This window comes from Microcebus murinus, chromosome 15 (assembly GCF_040939455.1).
Source record: "Microcebus murinus isolate Inina chromosome 15, M.murinus_Inina_mat1.0, whole genome shotgun sequence".
Taxonomy (NCBI): Eukaryota; Metazoa; Chordata; class Mammalia; order Primates; family Cheirogaleidae; genus Microcebus; species Microcebus murinus.
Window position 1 is genome coordinate 13,098,014 of NC_134118.1, and position 20,289 is coordinate 13,118,302.

The window sequence follows — 20,289 nt, forward strand, 5'->3', positions numbered from 1 at the left end:
GTGAGTAGTACTCCATGGTGTATATATATAAATCATATTTTCTTTGTCCACGCATCAGTTGATGGGCATTCAGATTGCTTGCTCAGAAGCTGGTAGTTGGAGCAGAGGGCCAGGTATGTAGGTGCATTCTTAGGCCCCTCAGCAGCTGATGTGATGTGGGAGGTGGCAGTAGCAGTGGTGGACCCACCCAGCAGGACCCAAGTGGTCTGTGTTGGTGTTACTAGTGGCGGCACTGGATTGGGAAGGCTGGTCCCCAGCCCCACAGCCGCCTGTAATAGGGCAGTGGGTATTGTCCTAAGCGTGCTTAGGAGAGCTTGCTATTCCCTGTCCCTTTCTGGACAAACAGCAGCTCCAGCAACATCACCTTGAACTTGGCCGAAGTACAGGGCGTGGCCCAGTATTAAACTCTCACAGTGACACCAGCTGTCATCACAGAGGTCAGGTCTCCTTTTAGGCAAGTGGTATGGGCAAGGAACTGTGGGTAATGCTGTTTGCTTGCTTTTCAGGCTTGTAGGAGCCTGTAGTAGGGCAGTGGGAACTGTCCTGGGTGTGTGTAGGAGATGACACCTGAGTTGGACTTGTTTGGCAAAAAAGGAAAAGCTAAAGGCAGGTTATCGGGAAATCAAATGCTGATCCAAGGCAGGAACAAGAAGAGAAATTTTAAAATATCTGTTGTACATAGAATTTAAAAATATATATCTTAATAGCTCATGAGTAAAAGAATAAATTATAATGGAAATTTAAAATATTTAGAACAAAAATAATTAAAAGACTACATATTTAAATTTGTGAGATGCTGCAGGGAAATTCACAGCCTTAAGTGTTCATATGGGGGAAAAACAAAAATTAAAATGTCCAATTTAAGGAACTACGCAGAAGAACAGAATAATAAATCCAAAGAAAGTAGAAGGAAGGAGACACCAAAGATATAGAAATTAATAAAATAGAAAAATACATAACAGAAAATAACAAATAGAATCCCTTGGTGAAGAAAAAAGGTAAAAGACACATAAACTATATTAGAAATTTAAAAATGGACAAGGTTTAAATGATAATAAGAGAATACACTATATAACTTTATGTGGAAATGTTTTAAAATTTAGATGAAATGAATTCTTAGAAAAAGGTAACTAGTCAAAACTAATCCCAAGAGGAAATATAATAGAAATCTAAACAGGTCTGTAACCATTAAATAAATTCAGTCAACAGACAAAATTTATTCAATAGAGAATACATCAAAGGTTTTAAAGCATGTTTAACCAGACTTTCAAGAAACAGATCATTGCAGGTTTAACCGGTGTTTTCCAGAGAATGGAAAAGCAAGGGATGCATCCTATGTCATTCAGTTATACTAGATAATTCATTTTAACAAAGGAGAAAATATATATGTAATAGACACAAAAATTATATTAAAAAATTTAACACCTACTCGGGATTAATAGCAAAAACACTAGGAAAAGAAAAGGCACTTCCTTATCTTAATAAAGCATATTTATAATAACAAAAGCAAAACCAAATAAAACAAAAAATGAAAGCAAGTATCATTTTTTTTTTATAAGTGAGGCCTATCCCTGACTTGAGAAGCAAGTATCATTTTTAATGCTGAAATGTTAGAAAGCATTTAAAATTAGGAACAAGGCAAGGATACTCACTAATCAGGTTTTTATTTTACCATTGAACCAGTGGCCTTGACCAGTGTAGTAAGTCAAGAAAACTATATTAAAATTATGAGGATTGGAAAGGAAAAAAAAAATTATCATCATTTGTAGACTACGTGATAGTTCTGCGACTACAGTTGTAAGGTCAGTTATTGACATTAGAAATAACAAAAGTATTGAGCAAGGTGACCTACAAGTATCAAAACCAGGTTCCAACTGATAAAAAGCAATAAAACAATGTCAATTTTGGGGAAACAATACTAAGAAAATCTAAAAAGTCAATGTAAAGGTGTGCAAAAACATTTCACTGACAGCCACGCACAGCACAGATTTTGGATCCTAAAAGTAGCCCATGCCAGGCACAGCCTGCGGGGGCCAGTTCAGGCATTGCTGCTCTGCCTCCAGTTTCCAGCCTCCCAGAAGCCAGGGTCGCCCTGATGGCTTCACTTTCCCCCTCCCCCGTCTGCCAGGACCTGCTGCAGCTGTTCTCGCTGGTTAGCTCAAGATCAGAAAAGAATATAGTGTTTTTTCTTTGCAAAACCGCCATGTTCCCTTGAGACCTCTCAAAGTTTCAGTCTTTGAAGTGGAGAAAACATCTGGTCTGAGTTCATCCCTGGAGCCCTTGTTCTTGCTACATGCCCAGGAATAATGCATAGTCTTTCCGGGCTCAGGTGTTCTTTTCAGACTTTACCTGGGGCAATCAGGTAAACCTGCTTTCCTCTGGGAAATGTTCTCCTATTAGAGGACAAGAGTATCAAGATACTGTAAATTAGAGTAACAAATATGCACATATATGGGAGGAAGACATTTTGTCACATGATAAATTAAGTTTCAAAGTCAGTAATGAATAGATTTAGAGTTAGAACCTCATTTTTCCAGGTTGGCAGCTCTCGGCCCAGGGCATTTTTGCTACACAAACCCCCTCCACTCGGAGGACATTTGGCAATGTCTGGAGATACTATTGGTTGTCACAACTTTGTGTTTGGGGGGGGTGTTATTGGATAGAAGCCAAGGACGCTGCTGAACAGCCTACAATACGTGGGAGACCCCACTCCCAACTAAGAATTATCTAGCTCAAAATGTCAATAGTGCTGAGGTTGAGAAGCCTGGCTTACAAGTTATAAACTGTTATCACAATAATAGCAATTAACATTAACATTTATTGAGCACTTACTATATCCCAGACACAGTGCTAAATACACTGCATATATATTCTCACAAAAACTCCAAAGCTACTTCTATGAGGAAGGAGTTATTCATATACCTATTTTACATATAAAAAAATTGAGCCTTAGAGAGGTTTAAAAATTATGTAAGGTCACCTCATGACTGAGGGATAAAGCTGGAATTCAAACTAGTCTGTCCAACTCCAGGGCCAGAACTTTCAACTAGGTTAAACTGCCTCTCGAGTTAGGGCCAACGCCCTCCTTTTACAGGTAAGAGACTGCATGGGATCTTAATGTTTGTTTCTCATTCAGTCCTTATAGCTAAATGCTATACTGACTCAGGACAGGCTTAGTAGCCCGGAATTGTTTTTATACTGCTAGAGAACTATTTGGTTGAAGACTTGTATATCTCTTTCATATTTTACTGCAGTCTGACCCAACATAAAGTGACCTCCCTAAGGCCACACAGCTGGTTAAAAGGGGGAACTAAGGAAAGCACCCACTTCCCATCCCCATCTCTCCTTCTCTCTTTCTCTCTCTACCAGGCATCAATCATATTGCACTTGATTCTGCCTCCCAAAGGAATGTCTTTGAGGCTACACCTTCTTCTCCCTTCTACCCCATGTCTTAGTTTGCATTATCCTAAAAGCAGAGCCTGAGACAAGGGTTTGTGTGCAGGTAGTTTATTTGGGAGGTAATCTCAGGAAACAGGAGTGAGGCAAAGTCAGAGAGGAAGAAGAGCCACTATCAAGGTGTATTAAGTCACTAAGCTTGCCACTGTGGACAGCTGGGGCTCCCGTCCCCAGTGCTTTAAATTCAGGCTGAATTTCCAGGCTGCACTTGGACTTGGGCTGAGCATAAAAGGCCTTGGGGCGGATAATGGAAAGATGCAGATGAGCACTGCATGCTTGAGAGGGACATTTTCAGTGAAGTTGAGTCTGTGCTCACACAGAACTGGCCATCACAGCTCCAGCTGTGGTCAGAGCTAGACCTACAGGATAAGAACCTGTTTCTTCTCTGAAAGGTTCACCAAGCACACTGACAAAACAGCAGGTGCACAGTGATTTCTCAACCCAGTTGTGAATCTTATTCTGTTTTGCATAAATACAAATGTGCTTGGGTACCACGGCGCCGCCACGGCATGTGATCAGCTGGCCCCTGGGATGGTTGGTGTGCTGTGCATTTTCTTCTTGATACACTAGTTCTCCACTTTTTCTTTCAATGGTGCTAGAATTACCTGGTTTTCTGTAAAAAATCTGGATAAATCCAGCCAACAAAATGTAATCATTAAGGCTCCAGTTCCTTATAGATACTATTGAAGAGGCTAACAATGAATGGTTAACTGGACTGAAATTGGGGGAATGTGCATTCGATTACTAGAAGCCACCTTTACAAGTGCAGCATGCGATGAAGTGCCATATTCGGGGTGCTAAATGCAAGCTACTTCTGCCCTCAGACAGGCTAACAGTGAGAAGTGTTACGTGGAAGTGCAATTATGCAATGAGAACAATGTCAAATGGCAAAGTGGAAAACTGCTTTGAGTGTACCTTTTATTGTCTTAAAAAAAATAATAGCCACCATTTATTGAGCACTTGCCTTTCATTAAGTCATTTAAAGCCGCCTTGGAAGAATACGAAAGTATTGTAGAAGATAGAACAGTGTTTGCTTTTAGGGCAAGTGGAGGAAATTGAGATGGGAAGGGGCTGCAGGAGGGCCTTCCGAAGGCGCTGGGCAAGGTTGTATTTCAGGTATCCAGGTGGTGGCCGCAGAGGTGTGCTCTTTTAATAAGCGATACATTTGTGCACTGTATACCTTTTTTATAAGTGCATGATGTTTTACACTTTAAAGAAGGTTAAAATAGTAAAAGTGTAAGGACTAAGTGGAAAAGCTGTAACTTCTGAGAAGAGAACAATAACAATGAGCAACTTAGAATCCTTCTATTTGAATGATCTCATTTCATCCTCGCAGTGCCCTATGAAGTAGAAGGCAATATTATTATTCCTGTGGTCAGATGAGGAAATTGAGGCAGATAAAGATTAAATTACTTGTCCCAGGGCTGGCCCATTAACATGAGGTGCCCAGCAGTCTCTTGGTTTATTCAAAACCTGAGCGAGGTCTGTGCCAGCTCAGTCACTCAGCCTGAGCCTCCGATCTGCAGAACCTTGAAGCCCACGACAAGGACAGTGTGCACCACGGGAGGAAGTGGGCCGCCATGTCACTTGAGAGCCACTGACATTTTTCTGTGGAAACCTGTGCTTGTCCCCAGTACCTTGGATTTCCCTTTAAATTAAAAGTCACGGGTTGTTTGTGGTAGCAAAGACAAGAGGCCGTGTGTTCCAGGGTCTGTAGACCTGACCCAGGCAAGATGCCATGTTTAATGAGTTTAGGTTTGGTTTCAGCTGATATACCCTCTCCATTCTATGTCAGGCAGGGTCGTTTTTTTGGAACTTGGGCTCTTCTGACGTCATGCGGATTTGTTTGGAAAATGGATGTTTATGAATAATCTCAGAGGACCATCAATAAAAGGCAGTAAATATCAAATTAAAGTACATCCTTAGCTCTTAAAGGGCTAAATTTGGATTCCAGTTACCATCTGACTTATATTATTCAATCAAACAAATGTTTATTTAGCACCTGTTTTGTAACTAGTTATTACACCTTGTAAGCTTCACAAAAATGTGGTCTTTGGCGAAGATGGGATGAATGTGTGCATATTTTAAATCCCACTGAGCTAGGCTTGTAAAGTGGCATATAACATAATTTGCAGTAATCCACCTTGTAATTTTAGCCCACACAGATCACATCCCTTTCTTTCTCCGTTATGTTCATCAGTGATAGTAGCACTATAGTCCATCTGTCATCCCCCAGCACTTGTAATCTCCTTCCTTAGCCACCTCCTTGTCTACATTTTTATCCCACCTAACACAGAGCTCTTCATGTGCTAAGCACTCAACAGATGTCTCAAGTAAATTAATGCAACCATAGCCTCTCCACTCCACTCTTGATTTTTACAAGCAGGAGGAGATTTTTAAATATTCACGTTGCATGTAGAATCTCCTATTACTCTCCTCCTTGAGCCGATCTGTAGTCCTCAGTGCTGGTCCTACAGAATCAAACAAGAAATTCAACATTCAGTCTGTTTCTGCCAACGAATTTACAACTTCAGAGACATATTTTAAACTTTTCTAAAATGGAAAAGGAAAGTGAACCCAATGTATTGATAGGTTTTCTGCTTCCTCTGTTGCTCCTGCCCAGAAATGTCTAGGCTTTGTGGACGTGCATGAGGAATGACACATGCTCCCCATCATGCTTGGGTACTGAGGCTCCCTTCACGTCCTTCGAAAAGCCACAACTGACTTGGCTTCAGAGAAGCATTTTTACCCAAGTCCTTATTAAATAACATCGTATTCCAACTTCTCCCTGAGTTCATTGCTCTGATGCTTGTCCAGTGAGCCCAGACACTGGAGCTAGGACCGCGTGCACTTGCAGCTTTGCCTAGGCACACACTAGACGCATGCTTTTGGCACTATTGCTGCAATGCTCTGAACCTCAGTTGCCTCATCTGTGAAATGGGAACTATAGTACTTATCATGCTAGGTAGGAGGGAGGGTACTTATCAGTCAAAAGCACCTAACACGTAATAGACCCTGAACAAATATTTATTCTCTCCTTACTGGAGGGTTTACAAAAAACTTCCTCTTTCTGTCTTCCCTTTTCAGGCTTCCTCTTTTCTTTCTTTTTTTTTTTTTTGTCTAACTCAAAAGGAACAGAGTGAAATTTTTTTTTAACTTCTTTTTCTCCCGAAGCATATTTTTCATATGGTATAAGATAGCAAATTAGGCCTTGTGCATGGTAAGAAATGCTTTCCTTCCGGAGAAATACCCAAACAGAGACCTGCATTATGGAACACATTTATGAAAACCCGCTGAGATTAATTTAAACTTCTAACACTTGTTGGAAGACACCATTTGGCTTCAGAATTGACTTGAGATTTTTCATTTATAATATTCACCAGTTTCTTTTTTTTTTAAGAGACAAGGTTTCACTCTGTTGCCCAGGCTGGAATGCAGTGGCTCGGTCATAGTTCACTGCAACCTCAAACTCCTGGGCTCAAGCCATCCTCCTGCCTCACCCTCCCAAGTAGCTGGGACTACAGGCAACACCACCACACCTGGCTAATTTTTAAAAAATTTTTTTTGTAGAGATAAGATCTCACTATGTTTCCCAGGCTGGTCTTGAATTCCTGGCCTCAAGTGATCCTCCTTCTTGAGCCTCCCAAAGTGCTGGAATTACAGGCATGACCCATCGCACCCAGCAAGTTTACCAATTTCATAATAATTTGATCCCTTTTGTTGTAGCATTGGAAGGCTACCACATTGTCCTCCAAATACTGACCTTTTTAGTGGGAAAGTGAATTTTCCCCAAATTAGAGGAAGGTGATGCTATGTGATAAAGGGGGAACGCTGAGCGCATGTCCCCCCATGGAGGCCTCTCAGGGCCTGTGGCCTAGAACAGGCATTAGGGAAGAGGCCCCTTGGGCTCCTGGCCCCTGCAGCCTCAACCCACTTCGCAGGGTTGGTTGCTTTTGCATCTCTGCTTCCTACAGAAGAGGCGGTTCAGACCTTCGCACGTGCCGGCTGTCTGGGAGCAGCCGCCTGCTCCAGCAGGTCATTCCCGGAGTGCAAGACCTGAGAAAGGCTGAGCAGGCAAATGCTTCAGCTAAAGCTTTAGCCCCTTGGACCCCAAACGCCTCCCCTTCGCCATGGGAACCCTTGCAGCGGAACAGATGTTTCCGTGAAAACTGACTCGTTTTTGTTTTTTTTTCCCCACTATTCCCTGTGTCATCTCCGAGGAACCCAAACTTGTAGAGAGAAGGTCTGAGTGGAAAGTGTGCCAAAGGCTTTTCCTTGCGTAGAAGCAACCCAAGTCAAACCCTCCTCTATTTGATCATGGAATTGCTCTCTTAGAGATGTGCCCTGCCCGGAGCAGCAGATCTACCTGCTTGATGAGACACTTGGCAAAGGGGCCATCTCTCGACTTACCTCTGTTTAGTCTTCGTTCTGGAATTGCCTCTCCTGGTACCTCCTCTTCCCATGGAGAACGCACTTGCCCTTGCTAGTGTCTCAAGGGTTTACAAATGCTTCATTAATTATTGCCATGTGTAAAAGGTAAAATGCAGAAATGTAATAAAGAGCTTCCCTCCAGGTCTACAATCTAGTTTTGCAGACTAGTTCCCTTCCTTCCTCCTTTCCTCTTTCTCTCCTTTCCTCCCTCTCTTCCTTCCCTCCCTCCCATCCTTCCTTCCTGGAAAACATATTCTGATTAAACAAACTAGAAAAACAGAAGACTCAGCAGAATTAGATCATGAGGTGCCTCTCCGTGACATTCTAAACCCACACTGCTGGGATAGGGCTCCTTGGCATGAAGAGTTAATAGGAAAATGATGGTCTTAAATGAGTTAAGTGCAGAGTATGGCAAGTCTGACTGCAGAAGCACATTGCTGGCACCTCTGTCCTCACAGGATGGGGAGGAGGAGGAGGTGGGGGAGTGGCTGGGGGTGGGAGTAGCAATTTGGAGGAGGCGCATGGTCGGTAGGGAGGGCTGGTTTCTCCCTTCTTCGTGCTCGCCATGGAGCATGGGGCTCCTTGCTGCTTCCACATTCCATTCTTGCACGTTACTCTTGGGAGCCAGGATGGCGGTGACTGCAGAGCAGCACGTTGCCCGTCCCCTCCCTTCTGCCCCCCGATTTGTAGGGTGCGGGGGAAAAGCAGAGCGTCACCTGTAAGGTCTCAATGTAGCCCTCGTTCTTGTTGTTATTTTATAGTATATGTTTGCCTCTTTTTGGAGGAAATTCTGCCCAGCATTGTGGCATGAGATGCCACTGCATTCCTTCACACTTTTATGATTCAATTCAGTGACAGGCGATTTGAGAGCTCTGTGCCAGCGCTCCAGGTGATAAAGCACAAGCCTCGCTCCCCAGCCTAAAGGATAGGCAGTTGCAGGCTATTCAGACAGGTGTGCTGCTGGCAGCCACACAAGGCTGAACCAGATAAGGGTATAAAGGAGGTGTGGGCGCCCGCAGTGGGGAGAGGGTGATGATACCTTAGGTCTTGGGCAATCAGCAGAAAGAATTTTCACTAGCTCAAGAGGGATGTGTTTTCCAGGTAGGGAAAGCAGTGCCAGCGGAGAAGCATGGTCTGCCTGGGTGGAATACCTAAAATGCTGGGTGGAGTGGTGGAGCAGGCACCAAGAGGGATGTCTAGCAGGGGGGACAGTATTGCAGAATGGTTAGGGACATGGACTCCAGGGGCAGACTGCCTGGGTGCAGCTCCCAGTTTTGTCACTTAAAGAGCTGGGTGACCTTGGGAAAGTTACATAATCACTTTGTGCCTCAGTTTCCCCATCTGCAAAATGGGAATGATAGTATCTCCTTCACAGGATGATTTTGTATTAAACTCTCTATTGTAATATATCATATGTCCTTATATTATTGATCATGTATAATTATAATTATATATAAGTCTACAGTTGACTATTAGACTAAACAGGAGTTAACTATTATGCTATATTATATGGTATAGTCCTATGTAGTAAGGACTTTGTGTTTTACATCTTAGGTATCCTTGTGTGTTCAAAAGTTATTTTTAATTAGCGTTGCATAACCTGCTACTGATTAAACCCCAGATCCATATTCAGTGCATGTCTGTAATTAGGCAAAGTCGAACTGTCCCAAAGGGAGCGGTGTGGTGAGCTTCTCTACACCTGGTCTCAGAAGAGTTTTGTAATCACCAGGTAGTACAGCTTTCAAAACCTGTGTGCGCATCAGCATGGTGCTTGCAGGCTAACAGTCCCGACCACGTGGGCTATTGATGTATTGTCTTACCCAGTACAGGACTTTCCTGCTACAGCTATGCTAACTTGTTCGTCAAACTTTAAAGAATTTTAATGACAGTTGTTGAAAATGGAGGATGTGTAGATGGGGATTCATTGTACTGATCTCTCTACTTTTAAATACTTAAAATATTTTGTGTAAATGGGTTTCTTTTAAATTTTCAAGTAGAATTAAACTTTTGAAAATTGGAAGATACTGTCAGGAAGCATCCCCTGGAAAGTACGAGGTGTGATTTTAGGGCCGTCAGAACAACCACTTACCCAATCCAGCCTGACACTCTTGGCATTAGATTGAATCTGTTAGAGTCATTGTCTTTAGTCCATGTAAAAATTAACCAGGGTTACTACTTGTGAGTTTGCACAGTACCTCAAATGTTCGTCAGATGGTGGCACATATTGGGTGGAGTTTTTTATTTTTCTTTCATTTTGTTTAAGTAGGCTTCTCAGAATCCAGGGAGGAGGTGTCTCAGGAAATGCTCACAAGGTGAATTTGGAAGTAACTTGAAGAAAAGTTAGGAACATGGCTTCCCAAGGAGTGTGGCTCCCAGAACCTGGGAGGAGAAAAGGGTCCAAAAAAATAAAAAAAAAAAGTGAAAGAATAAGTAGTTACAGGTGGTAAAGACAAACTTTTTTTTTTATTGAATTTCACCTACAGCCAGCTCAGCCTGTCTCCCTCCGGCTTCTGGGTATGGGGTGACGACTTAGGAAAGAATCTCATTGCCTTTCTCCTCTGCATGGGGAGATTACGGCGCAGCTCCCCGGGGATCAGATTTAGTGGTGGGAACATTTTAAATGTTTTGAGGGAATCCAAATCTATATATTCTTACAGTTGGGAGAGTAGTTGGCGCTGAATGGGGCTGTCACCGGGATATAAATGAAGAACAAGAAGAAGAATAAGAAGCTTAACAGCTTGTCCCTTTCTTTCTCCTAGGTGCAAAGCATTAAACATTTAAAGCCTTATAATGGGTATGTGTATCTTAAAATGAGAACAGGAAGGCCACTTAAATTTAGATCCTACGCCCAGCTCTGATGAAGGAAAATGAAAGTCGTTAATATCTTCCATGCAATTAGCACATATATTTCATTCTTGCTCATTTGGGGGCCGGGGTATAGGTGGGGCGGTGGTGTTGTGAATCCCTGAAATTTTGACAAGAGTGCAAAATGTTCGTAACCATTCCTATAAAACAGATAAAAGAATAACAAGTTAAAATCAAGAAAACGATCATGGATTGTGTTTGTACACGTTGCTACTAGCGCTGGGGGCTCCTGTCTTGTCCCTTTCATTACCTGTGTCCCGTGCCAGGGAGGAGTCACTTGCATTCATCCCGGACAGGTCCCGCCGTACCGAAATGATCCAAGGAGACAGGATGCTCCGAGTGTCCAAAAGGCTAGGCTACAATCGATCCTCATCAAAAGGATCCAGGGAGGTGTTGAAGTATAGAGAGCGGGTTTGTGAGCACTGCTGCACAATCTGCACAAGTCTCCCTCCCATCGACATTTTAGCCAGAAGCACCCCACTGGGGCCTTTTACTGATGCTGGGGCCGGGCTGCAGCATTCTTCTTGGAAGAACCAGAGAGCATAGCTTCCAATACCACAGAGTTCCCCAATACATGGCGTTTCCTGGGGTTCCTGTCACGAAAGGCAGTAATAGCATCTGTTTCCATTTATTTTCTCAAAAGAATCAGTGGAATAAGGATTTCCCTGTGACACGAAAGCATCAGAGGATTCAAGTGCACACGTGCAGTGGCCAGCGTCCATCGAACAGACTCATGTGACTCAGTCCTGTGGCCGGTTCATTGTTCAGTAGTAGCCCACGTATTTGTGGGCATTTTGGCAATGAATACCATTCAAAATTGTTTCTATTCTTAGTCAGACATTCTTATCCATATCTATAAAGACCTTTTGGTTAAAGACACAAACCTGTATTAGTTAGCTTGGGCTGCCATAACAAAATACCACAGACTGGGTGGCTTAAACAACAAATGTATTTCTCACAGTTCTAGAAGCAGGAAGTCTGAGATCAAAGTGCCAGCATGGCCAGGTTCTGGCTCTGTCCCCAGCCTCCAGACAGTTGACTTTTCACCATTTGCTCATGTGGCAGAGAGAGCTCGAGCAAGAAGCTCTGTGGTGTCTCTTCTTCTGAGTATCTCTGTGTCTCTTAGGGTGTCTCTCCTTATAATCCCATGATGAGGGCTCCACTCTCACGACGTCATCCAACCCTAATTACCTCCCATCTCCTAATACCATCACATTGGGGGTTAGACCTTCAGTGTATGAATTTTGAGAGGACACAGACATTCAGTCCTTAACAAGACCCAAATCTTGAATGGCAAGCATGTTGAACGTAGCACTTCATCTCCACCCTCTTTTGACACACCACCAGTAAAATGATATTAAAGGGTTATAGAGGCAGGAACCTACTAGGACCAAGAGAATAGCAGAAGAGACAAAAGCAGAGAGATAAATCCAACAAACTTTCAGAGCTGGGAAGCAGCTGGATTGACTGAGCAAACCAGAGAAAGTTGAAAACCAGGTGCTGATGGTGGAGAAGCCAAGGACTAGACCGAGAGAACCAGAATTGACTAATCACTTCCTGCTGTGGTCTTAGTTTTAGATGGTTTAAGAAGGGATTTTCTTGAAAATTCTGTGTACCTGCTCTGCTCTAATTTGTATGTGTATTCTGAGATTGTAATTTGTAAACAACAGTAGCAGCCTTTTATGACACTCTTTTTTGGTAATTGATTTTATCAGTTTTTCAGACCAGCTGATTTTTGAGGTTCTCTTTTATGTTTTAACCATTTTTAATGCTAGTTCAATGGAAGAAGCCCACTAAAAGGCAATTTATCATTGCTGTTCCTGTGACCTCATCTTCTGTCTCCCTCCAGCAAAGAAAGAAATATGTCATTTCTAAAAATCCATAAAAATTTCACTCTGTAGTAAAGGATTTAAATTAGAAATCCCCGCTATTTAGTGATATATTTCTGTGCTTTAAAAAATATTATGTTGAACATAGTCCAGGTTAAATAAATGCCTTTTGTATAAAGATAGTTCCTTGTGGAAGATGTCCAGGTTGTGCATCTGTGCCTGGTTTAACATTTGATATTAAGAATTTAATAATATTTTAAAACATTTATCTTTTTCAAGTAAGATTTCCTTTTTGAAACTCAGACCAAATAACCATGCAAGAAGAAAAAAAAAATGGTCTAAATGATATGACTCAATTGGCTGTGTGTGCACATGTGTAAATTAGAATTTAGCTAAGTCAATCGCTAATTCACAAAAACACTGCATTTATAGTTAAATAGCAATAAACATCAATGTATCTGGAGGCTAGTAAGAGCCAAATAAATGTTTTAAAAGGACAGGGAAAAAGAGAAGGAGAGGGAATGAAGGAAGAAAAAATTTAGCTATGTAATTCTTAAAATATGTAAGAAAGAACTAAACCACAGATGCCCATAAAATATTAGTTGCTAACGGAAGCATGCTAAATGCTGGATAAACCCCTGAAAGTTAGGAGAATGGGCAACTGGTTTGCACCAAGAGATTGAGCCCTTCCCACAAAAGATCAGAATGACCTTGAACAAGGCTTTTAGTCCTAGAACCAGAAAGTATGACCCATCACGGTATCCATGCTAAATGTCCACCATATGTTAAGTGCTTATCTGGGCTCATTTAAACATCACAACCATCTCGTGTGGTAAATATCATTACTTCTAATCTACAACAAGGGAACCGAAGCACAAAAAGCTCTCATGTCTTGCCCAGAGTCACACAACTAGTAATGGTAGATACGGAGTTTGAGCCCTGGTCTGTTAAACTACAGGATCTATGCTCCTAAGCAAATGTCTAAACCATACCCATATGCATTGTAGGGGAGGCAAAATTTTACCTCTACTCTTTTAGAGGTTTTTGACCAACAACTGGGCCTGACAATTACATTGGCATAAGATAGATCCACAGGAGAAAAGCATACAAACATTTAATACAAGTTTTACATGACATGGGAGTCTGTTAAAGAAATAAAAACCCAAAGCCACAGTTAGAAATAATGCTTATATACTGAACTGGACAAAGAGTAGTAGATTATGAAAATGTGACAAGGCAGAGGGGCTTGGGCAAGGGCAGTTAACTGGGTGGAGAAATGGATGTGTTATGTGTATAAGGGTTGGTATAACAAAATTGGTTTGTGTAGATTTCCCTTTGCCTCAACTTCCTATCCTGGATGATAATACTTTTCTTCCAGTGTAATTGGAAAAAATCTTGCACATGGAAATTATCTCCTGCTTTTAAGAAATGGAAGGTCAGAATGATCTTTGTATATCTGCTGTTTTTCAAGTGCCTTTAACTCAAAATAGTCAATATGCCAGAGTGGCATAATTTGGGGGTGCCATGTTCTTTAATCCTTTAGCAGCAACATGTTTTTCTGGGTGCCCATTTGATTTGCCTTTCCTGTCTGTAGTGGGCTGTGGTTGGGGACATAAAGTATTTTTTTAAATGTTCTACATATATGCAAAAAGTGGACACTATTTCTAAGGAATCCTATGGAAGTTGGCTGTAGAAGGAAATCATCTGAGGTTTTTTAGGTTTTGGCAGATTGACCACCTGGAGAGATTTTTACCTAGTAACTTTTGGAAAGTTCCTATTTCCTTTCCCTTTTCTCCTATTTGACTGCTTGTTGTAAGGTCCATATGAAATGCAGGTTATTTTGAGGGAATAAGAAGACTCGAAGAGTGAAAATGCACAAGGAACTTTGTGTCCAGTGTGTTAGTATGCGTCTGACATTGATGGGAATACTCATGGTGTGGTTGCTAGAGTTTAGGTTTTGGTCTTAGTTGCACACTTGACGAAGTGTTAACCTTTTAGCACATGCATCATTGAAATTTTTCTCAGCTTCTGTTTTTTAGAAGGTTGGAATAGAAAATCCTTGACTTCTCTTTCATTCATAAAATATTTGATTTCATGTCTCTTTGATATTTACCATATATTCACATAGTACGAAGATGTACTATATTTATAGCTTAAAGAATTTAAAGTGACTTGTTTACAAAAATACAAAAAATATGTGTGTGCATGTATCTATCTATCTATCTATCTATATATGCTATATTGTAGTTATATGGATCATACATTACACTTGAAAGCGATGGAATTTATTTTCTGTACTAGACTTTGCCCTGTCTTTGGGTCAGGTGGTTCATTATGGCTTAATGGGAGCCATATTTGCATTCTCTCATGTTTGACCAAAGAAGATATTATTAAGAATTAAAAGACCACATGGGACCCCCAAAGTATCCTCTTACCCTTTAAATGGTAGATGGCTTTAGTGACAGCTGCCAGAAATTTTAACTGCCACTGGCCCTTTAGGAGTCTAGATTCCTAAAGGGCCAGTGGCAGTTAAAAGGCTTGAAGGACATGATGTTACGGAATTAGGAGAACTGTGTTCTGGCTTCATCACTGTGAAAAAGTTATCGTTCTGAACTTCAGAGAGTACGTGTTAAAATTGTTGAAGTGCTTATAAAATAGTAGCATCAATATACCTTTTATTAAATTGCTAATTTCTTTGATGTTTTAATCAGGCACACAGTGTTATAGCTTTATGAATAATCATATCTCCACGTGATTTATGATAATTTACATTATTAGAGAAATATAATGCCTCATTAAGCATTAGGAAATTAGATGTTCTGTGCTTTTTTACCAAAAGACTATCTCTTTTAAATGCCTTAAAGGATTTTTTAAATCAATCGTCACTAGATATCTCCTTAAAATATGTACTTTCCCATTTCTCCTTAAAGTAAACCTAGTTTTATATTTTCTTAATGCTTCGGGGTCCCTATTAAAATGTTTCTTACCATGCCATGCCCTGAACAATCATGTTCACAGGCGCTAATAAAGGGAATGGGAAGATTTAGGTATTTTTTGCATTAAAAACCCCTCCCCCATGTCCACTGCCGTAAGAGGCTCCTTCTCCTGTCATCCAGCCTCTTGCTTTCTAATTTATGTTTCTGAGCGGGTATGGGCTAGGAAACCAGACTACAAAGCTTATTTAAATTGTATCTAAAATTAAAGTAAACTAGCTAAGAGCGGGAGCTTGGGGAGCTCTCAAAGTGGTTTAACTGGGCGAGTTTTAATGCATGGATTTGTGCCATGGGTGCTGGGGGCTCCATTGCTTTTTCACTTCCTCCTAGCTAGAAATTTGACTGTGTGATTAGACAAGTGAATGCTCTGATGGCTTAAAACTCCAGAACGCATTTTGATTTAATTCTTGGATTCACACAGAGGAAGAAAATATGTTAAATCTATTTCTAACCATTAATAATGGTGTAATCCCTCTAATTTAAAATACAACATTATGAAGAAAAAAGTATATAAACTGAGTTTCAAAATCATTCTCTGATTTAATTGGATCACCCACTATTCCAGGGGTTTCTTTGAATAGGGAGAAAATTGACACAATGTGGAAGACTTTTTCTTCCATTAGCTTCAGCTCACAATCTGGGGGACTTTTTTTTTTTTCTTTCCTTGCATATTTTTGCTAAGCAACCATGAGCCCAGTATAAATTGTGCAATTCTGTTGAGGCAAATTATAATTTTAACTGAACTTTCTCATAAATGACAATATGAGGCTTGAAAATAATTTAATGACCTCATTAGAAGACTCATCCAACCTGTGGTTTTGCTCAGGTACATTTTGAATTAACCTTTTAGATGCATTCACACCTAACAACACACAACAAATTAACAACTCCTGGTATGCTTTCAAATGAAACCAAGCCTATCAAATCCCTGTCTCAAATCTGTAAGCTGGGTCTTAGTTATTTATTTATTTTTTAACCCTTTTGTCCTCTAAAAATCTATTTCTTATCTTTGGAGCTTTGATAGTAGAAGAAAATTTTGCATTCTCCCTATATCTGAATAAGTCAGTTGTAGGCAATTTCATAAGTGGTGTCTCCACACATGTTTTTGAATTTGTAATTTCCTCATTGGGAAAATTAAAATGCCTTTTCTCAGCTATACAAATTAGAAAATGAGAGTAATTTTAAAATAAACATTTAAAAATGTAAAAAAAATACGGTTTTCCTGGTGGTAGAGTAACTCCCACTAAAGGCATTGTTCAAAATAGTTACATAATAACCCCTGAGTGAAATATTAACAGGTTAGTAGTGTTCCTTACATATGATATCCAAACCTAGAATATGTGAAGGCCCAGTTTCTTCTGGCAGCTTTTCCTTCCTGTACCTTCTGCCGAATGTTTTTCTTCCAGCCTCATCACTGAGTTTGTCTCAGAGGCCCAGCCATTGTTGTTGATGCTGTTTCTCATCTGTTTTCTTTCTTGAGGAAGCCCATTCCCTCCCTTGATTTTATATGTAACTCTATTTGGTTGTCTTTTATTTCCTGATTCCTTGTCATTTCTCCAAATGCATTCAGGCGACCGTAAGACATTTTCATTTGAATATCCCAATTCATTTGAAAGATAGTACCACCTCTTCTATCCCACCCTGAGCTCAAAGCTGACCCCTTCCCAACCCTCCCATCATGTTGGGGTATCATTCAAGTTCAGTGGAAAGAGGGATTTAATATAGAAAATTATGTGCTTACGTGATTAAGGGAATGGAAAAACTATACAAAGTTACCTGGATACAAATAATTAGGGTACAGTATAGGTGGGTGGGTTGTCAGGGCTGGAGAGATCCACAGCAAAGACTCAGCCTCAGGCCTAAAGATTCAAGCACTTGATTGCATTCTCTAGCAAACTCCGTAGGGAAAGAAATCCCTAGCACATATATAAGAAACAGGAGGGTCTTAGTTCCTGAGAGTAGGGAGTTCAGGGATAAAACTAAGAAAAAGCCTGAGTGTCAGTAGAAACCAAGGTGTCAGAATCAGAGAACTTGGGCAGAAAAATGTCAGCTCCGATGTGCCCTGCATTTTAAATACCAGAGTAGATGTCTTATTTACCACTCTGTATCCAAAGCCTAGTTCAATGCCTAGTATGTAGGATGTGCTAAAAACAAAACAAAAGTACTTGAAACAAAGAATAAATGAAATTCTAAGATAATTTACTCAAAATCCACTCCCTGACTTGAAGCAGAGTGGATAGTTGAGGTCTGGTTGCCTTTCCTCGTTGATGTGAAATCCTGCCCTGAACGTTGGGGACTTGGAGCCTCTGGTTTGGGCCGAGTCTCTCAGAGAGCTGGAGCACAGCTAGTGAAACCTGCCCCTGGTATTCCTGTAAAATTATCTTTAGTCACGAGAGAAGAGATGTAGGTGCTACATTTAATTTCTGTACCTCTCAGTAAGTCAAGAGCAATACTTATTTTTTTAAATCCTTCAGTTAATATATTTTTCCTGTTTGAAAATGTTGTTTAAATTTTTGAGAGATTTTACCATCATTTAATTTGACAACATGTGGCATTCTGCTTTGAAAATTAAAATATTTTTTATAAGCTTGCTTGGAATGATTGGATAGACCTGTTAAATATTTTGAAGGATGCATTTCAATGTTTTGACTGCGCCTCAAACACAAACATAACCTTCCCTTAATCCTTTCCTGTTGTTAATGTAGTAGGGGTTTTCACAAGCAAGAAGTTTAGAAAGAGAAGCTTGAACTCAGCTGTAATTCAAAATGTGACCTTCACGATATTTCCTAATCTCTTCCACTATTCTTTCGAAGAACCACTGTAGGTAAAATAGTGCACAAGACCCTCCTGTAAGAAAAGAAATTTAAATAGCCCCTCACCACATGGCTGAAGCAGTCATGACGCCTTGAAGATTGACTCCCACATTCCAGGTATCATAGTCAATTATTACAGTAGAGGTTTGGGTACTAACCCACTCAAAAGAACCTTTCAGAATCAGCAACACAGAGAGGTTACAATAACTTGGTAGGAGAACTGGTTGAGGTCTTTGTTCTAGTTCAGATTAACTAGTGGAACTTCTAGGCTCAGATTACTATGGAGCCAAGCACTGCCTTCCCTTCCATTCCTGGCCCAAACCATACCTGGTGGCACCGCCCCTGCCTGGGGACTGCTCCCTCTTTGGAACCCATAGCAGCTCCTGTGCTCTCTCCTTGTCACGTGGCCCTCAGCGTATCAGCCTTCCCTAGAGACCTGTGCCTTCATTCAGACCGCACGGTCTGCACACACTTAAAGCCTCCTACCATCCTCCATATCCTGCCCACATTAAACACTTAGCAAGTGTATATTCACGACATCATGGTCAAGGACAGTGATGATGATGATGATGATGATGATTTATAGGCATACCCTGCTGATATTGTAGGTCCAGTTTCAGGGTACCAACATGAAGTGAATATTGGGATAAAGCAAGTCATGCATTTTTTGGTTCCCCAGTGCACAGAAAAGTTATGTTTACCCTATACTTTAGTTGTTAAGTGTATAGTAATATTCTGTCTATAAAAAGAATGCACATACCTTAATGCCGACAACCCTCTGAGCCCTTAGCAAGTCAAAATCTTTTTGCTGGTGGAAGGTCTTGTCTCTATGTTGATGGCTGCTGACTGATCAGGGTGGTGGTTGCTGGGTGTAAGGGTGGCTTGTGGCAGTTTCTTAAAACAAGACAGTGATGAAGGATGCCACATCTATTGACTCTTCCTTTCATGAAGGGTTTCTCTGTAGCATGTGATGCTCTTTGACTATGGGTAAAATGCTATCAAACTTCTTTCAAAATGGGAGTCCGTCCTCTCAAACTCTGCTGCTGCTTTATCAACTAAGTTTATGTAATATTCTAAGTCCTCTGTTGTCATGTCAACTATGTTCACAGCATCTTCACTAATAGATTCCATCTCAAGAAACCACTTTCTTTGCTCATCCATAGAAAGTCCTAGATGGGATCGTTCTCCAATGTAAGGCTGTTTCATCTACACTGAGAATCTGTTGTTGAGAGTAGCCACCTTCGTCCGTGAGCCTAGCTGTATCTTTGGATAACTTGCTGCAGCTTCTCCATGAGCACCTGCTGCCTCACCTTGCACTTCTATGCCATGGAGATGGCTTCTTTCCCTAAACCTCAGGAACCAACTCTTCTACCTCCTGGCTTTGCTTCTGCAGCTTCCTCACCTCTCTCACCTTCATAGAATTAAAGGGAGTTAGGACCTTTTCTCTGGATTAGGCTGTGGCTTAAGGGAATGTTGTATCTGGTTTGATCTTCTATCCAGACCACTCAAACTTTCTCCATTTCAGCAATAAGGCTGCTTCACTTTCTTATCGTTCATGTATTCACTGGAGTAGCACTTTTAATTTCCTTCAAGAATTTTTCTTTTGCATTCACGACTTGGCTAATTCTTGGCACAAGAGGCCTAGCTTCTGGCCTATATTGGCTTTCGACTTGCCTTCCTTACTGAGCTTGATCATGTCTTGCTTTTAATTTAAAGTGAGAGATGTGTGACTCTTCCTTTCACTTGAACACTTAGAGGCCATTGTAGGGTTATTAATTGGCCTAATTTCAATATTGTAGTGTCTGGGAGAATAGAGAGGCCTGAGGAGGAGGACAGAGAGATGGGGAATGTCTGGCTGGCCGGTGGGGCAGTCAGAACACAAACAACATTTACTGATTAAGT

General features: G+C 41.0%; 1 protein-coding gene across 8 annotated transcripts in view; it reads left to right on the forward strand.

The window, feature by feature from the left end:
* PHACTR1 (phosphatase and actin regulator 1) overlaps positions 1-20,289 on the forward strand; it is a 508,037-nt gene that overhangs the window by 353,897 nt on the left and 133,851 nt on the right. The window lies entirely within an intron of this gene.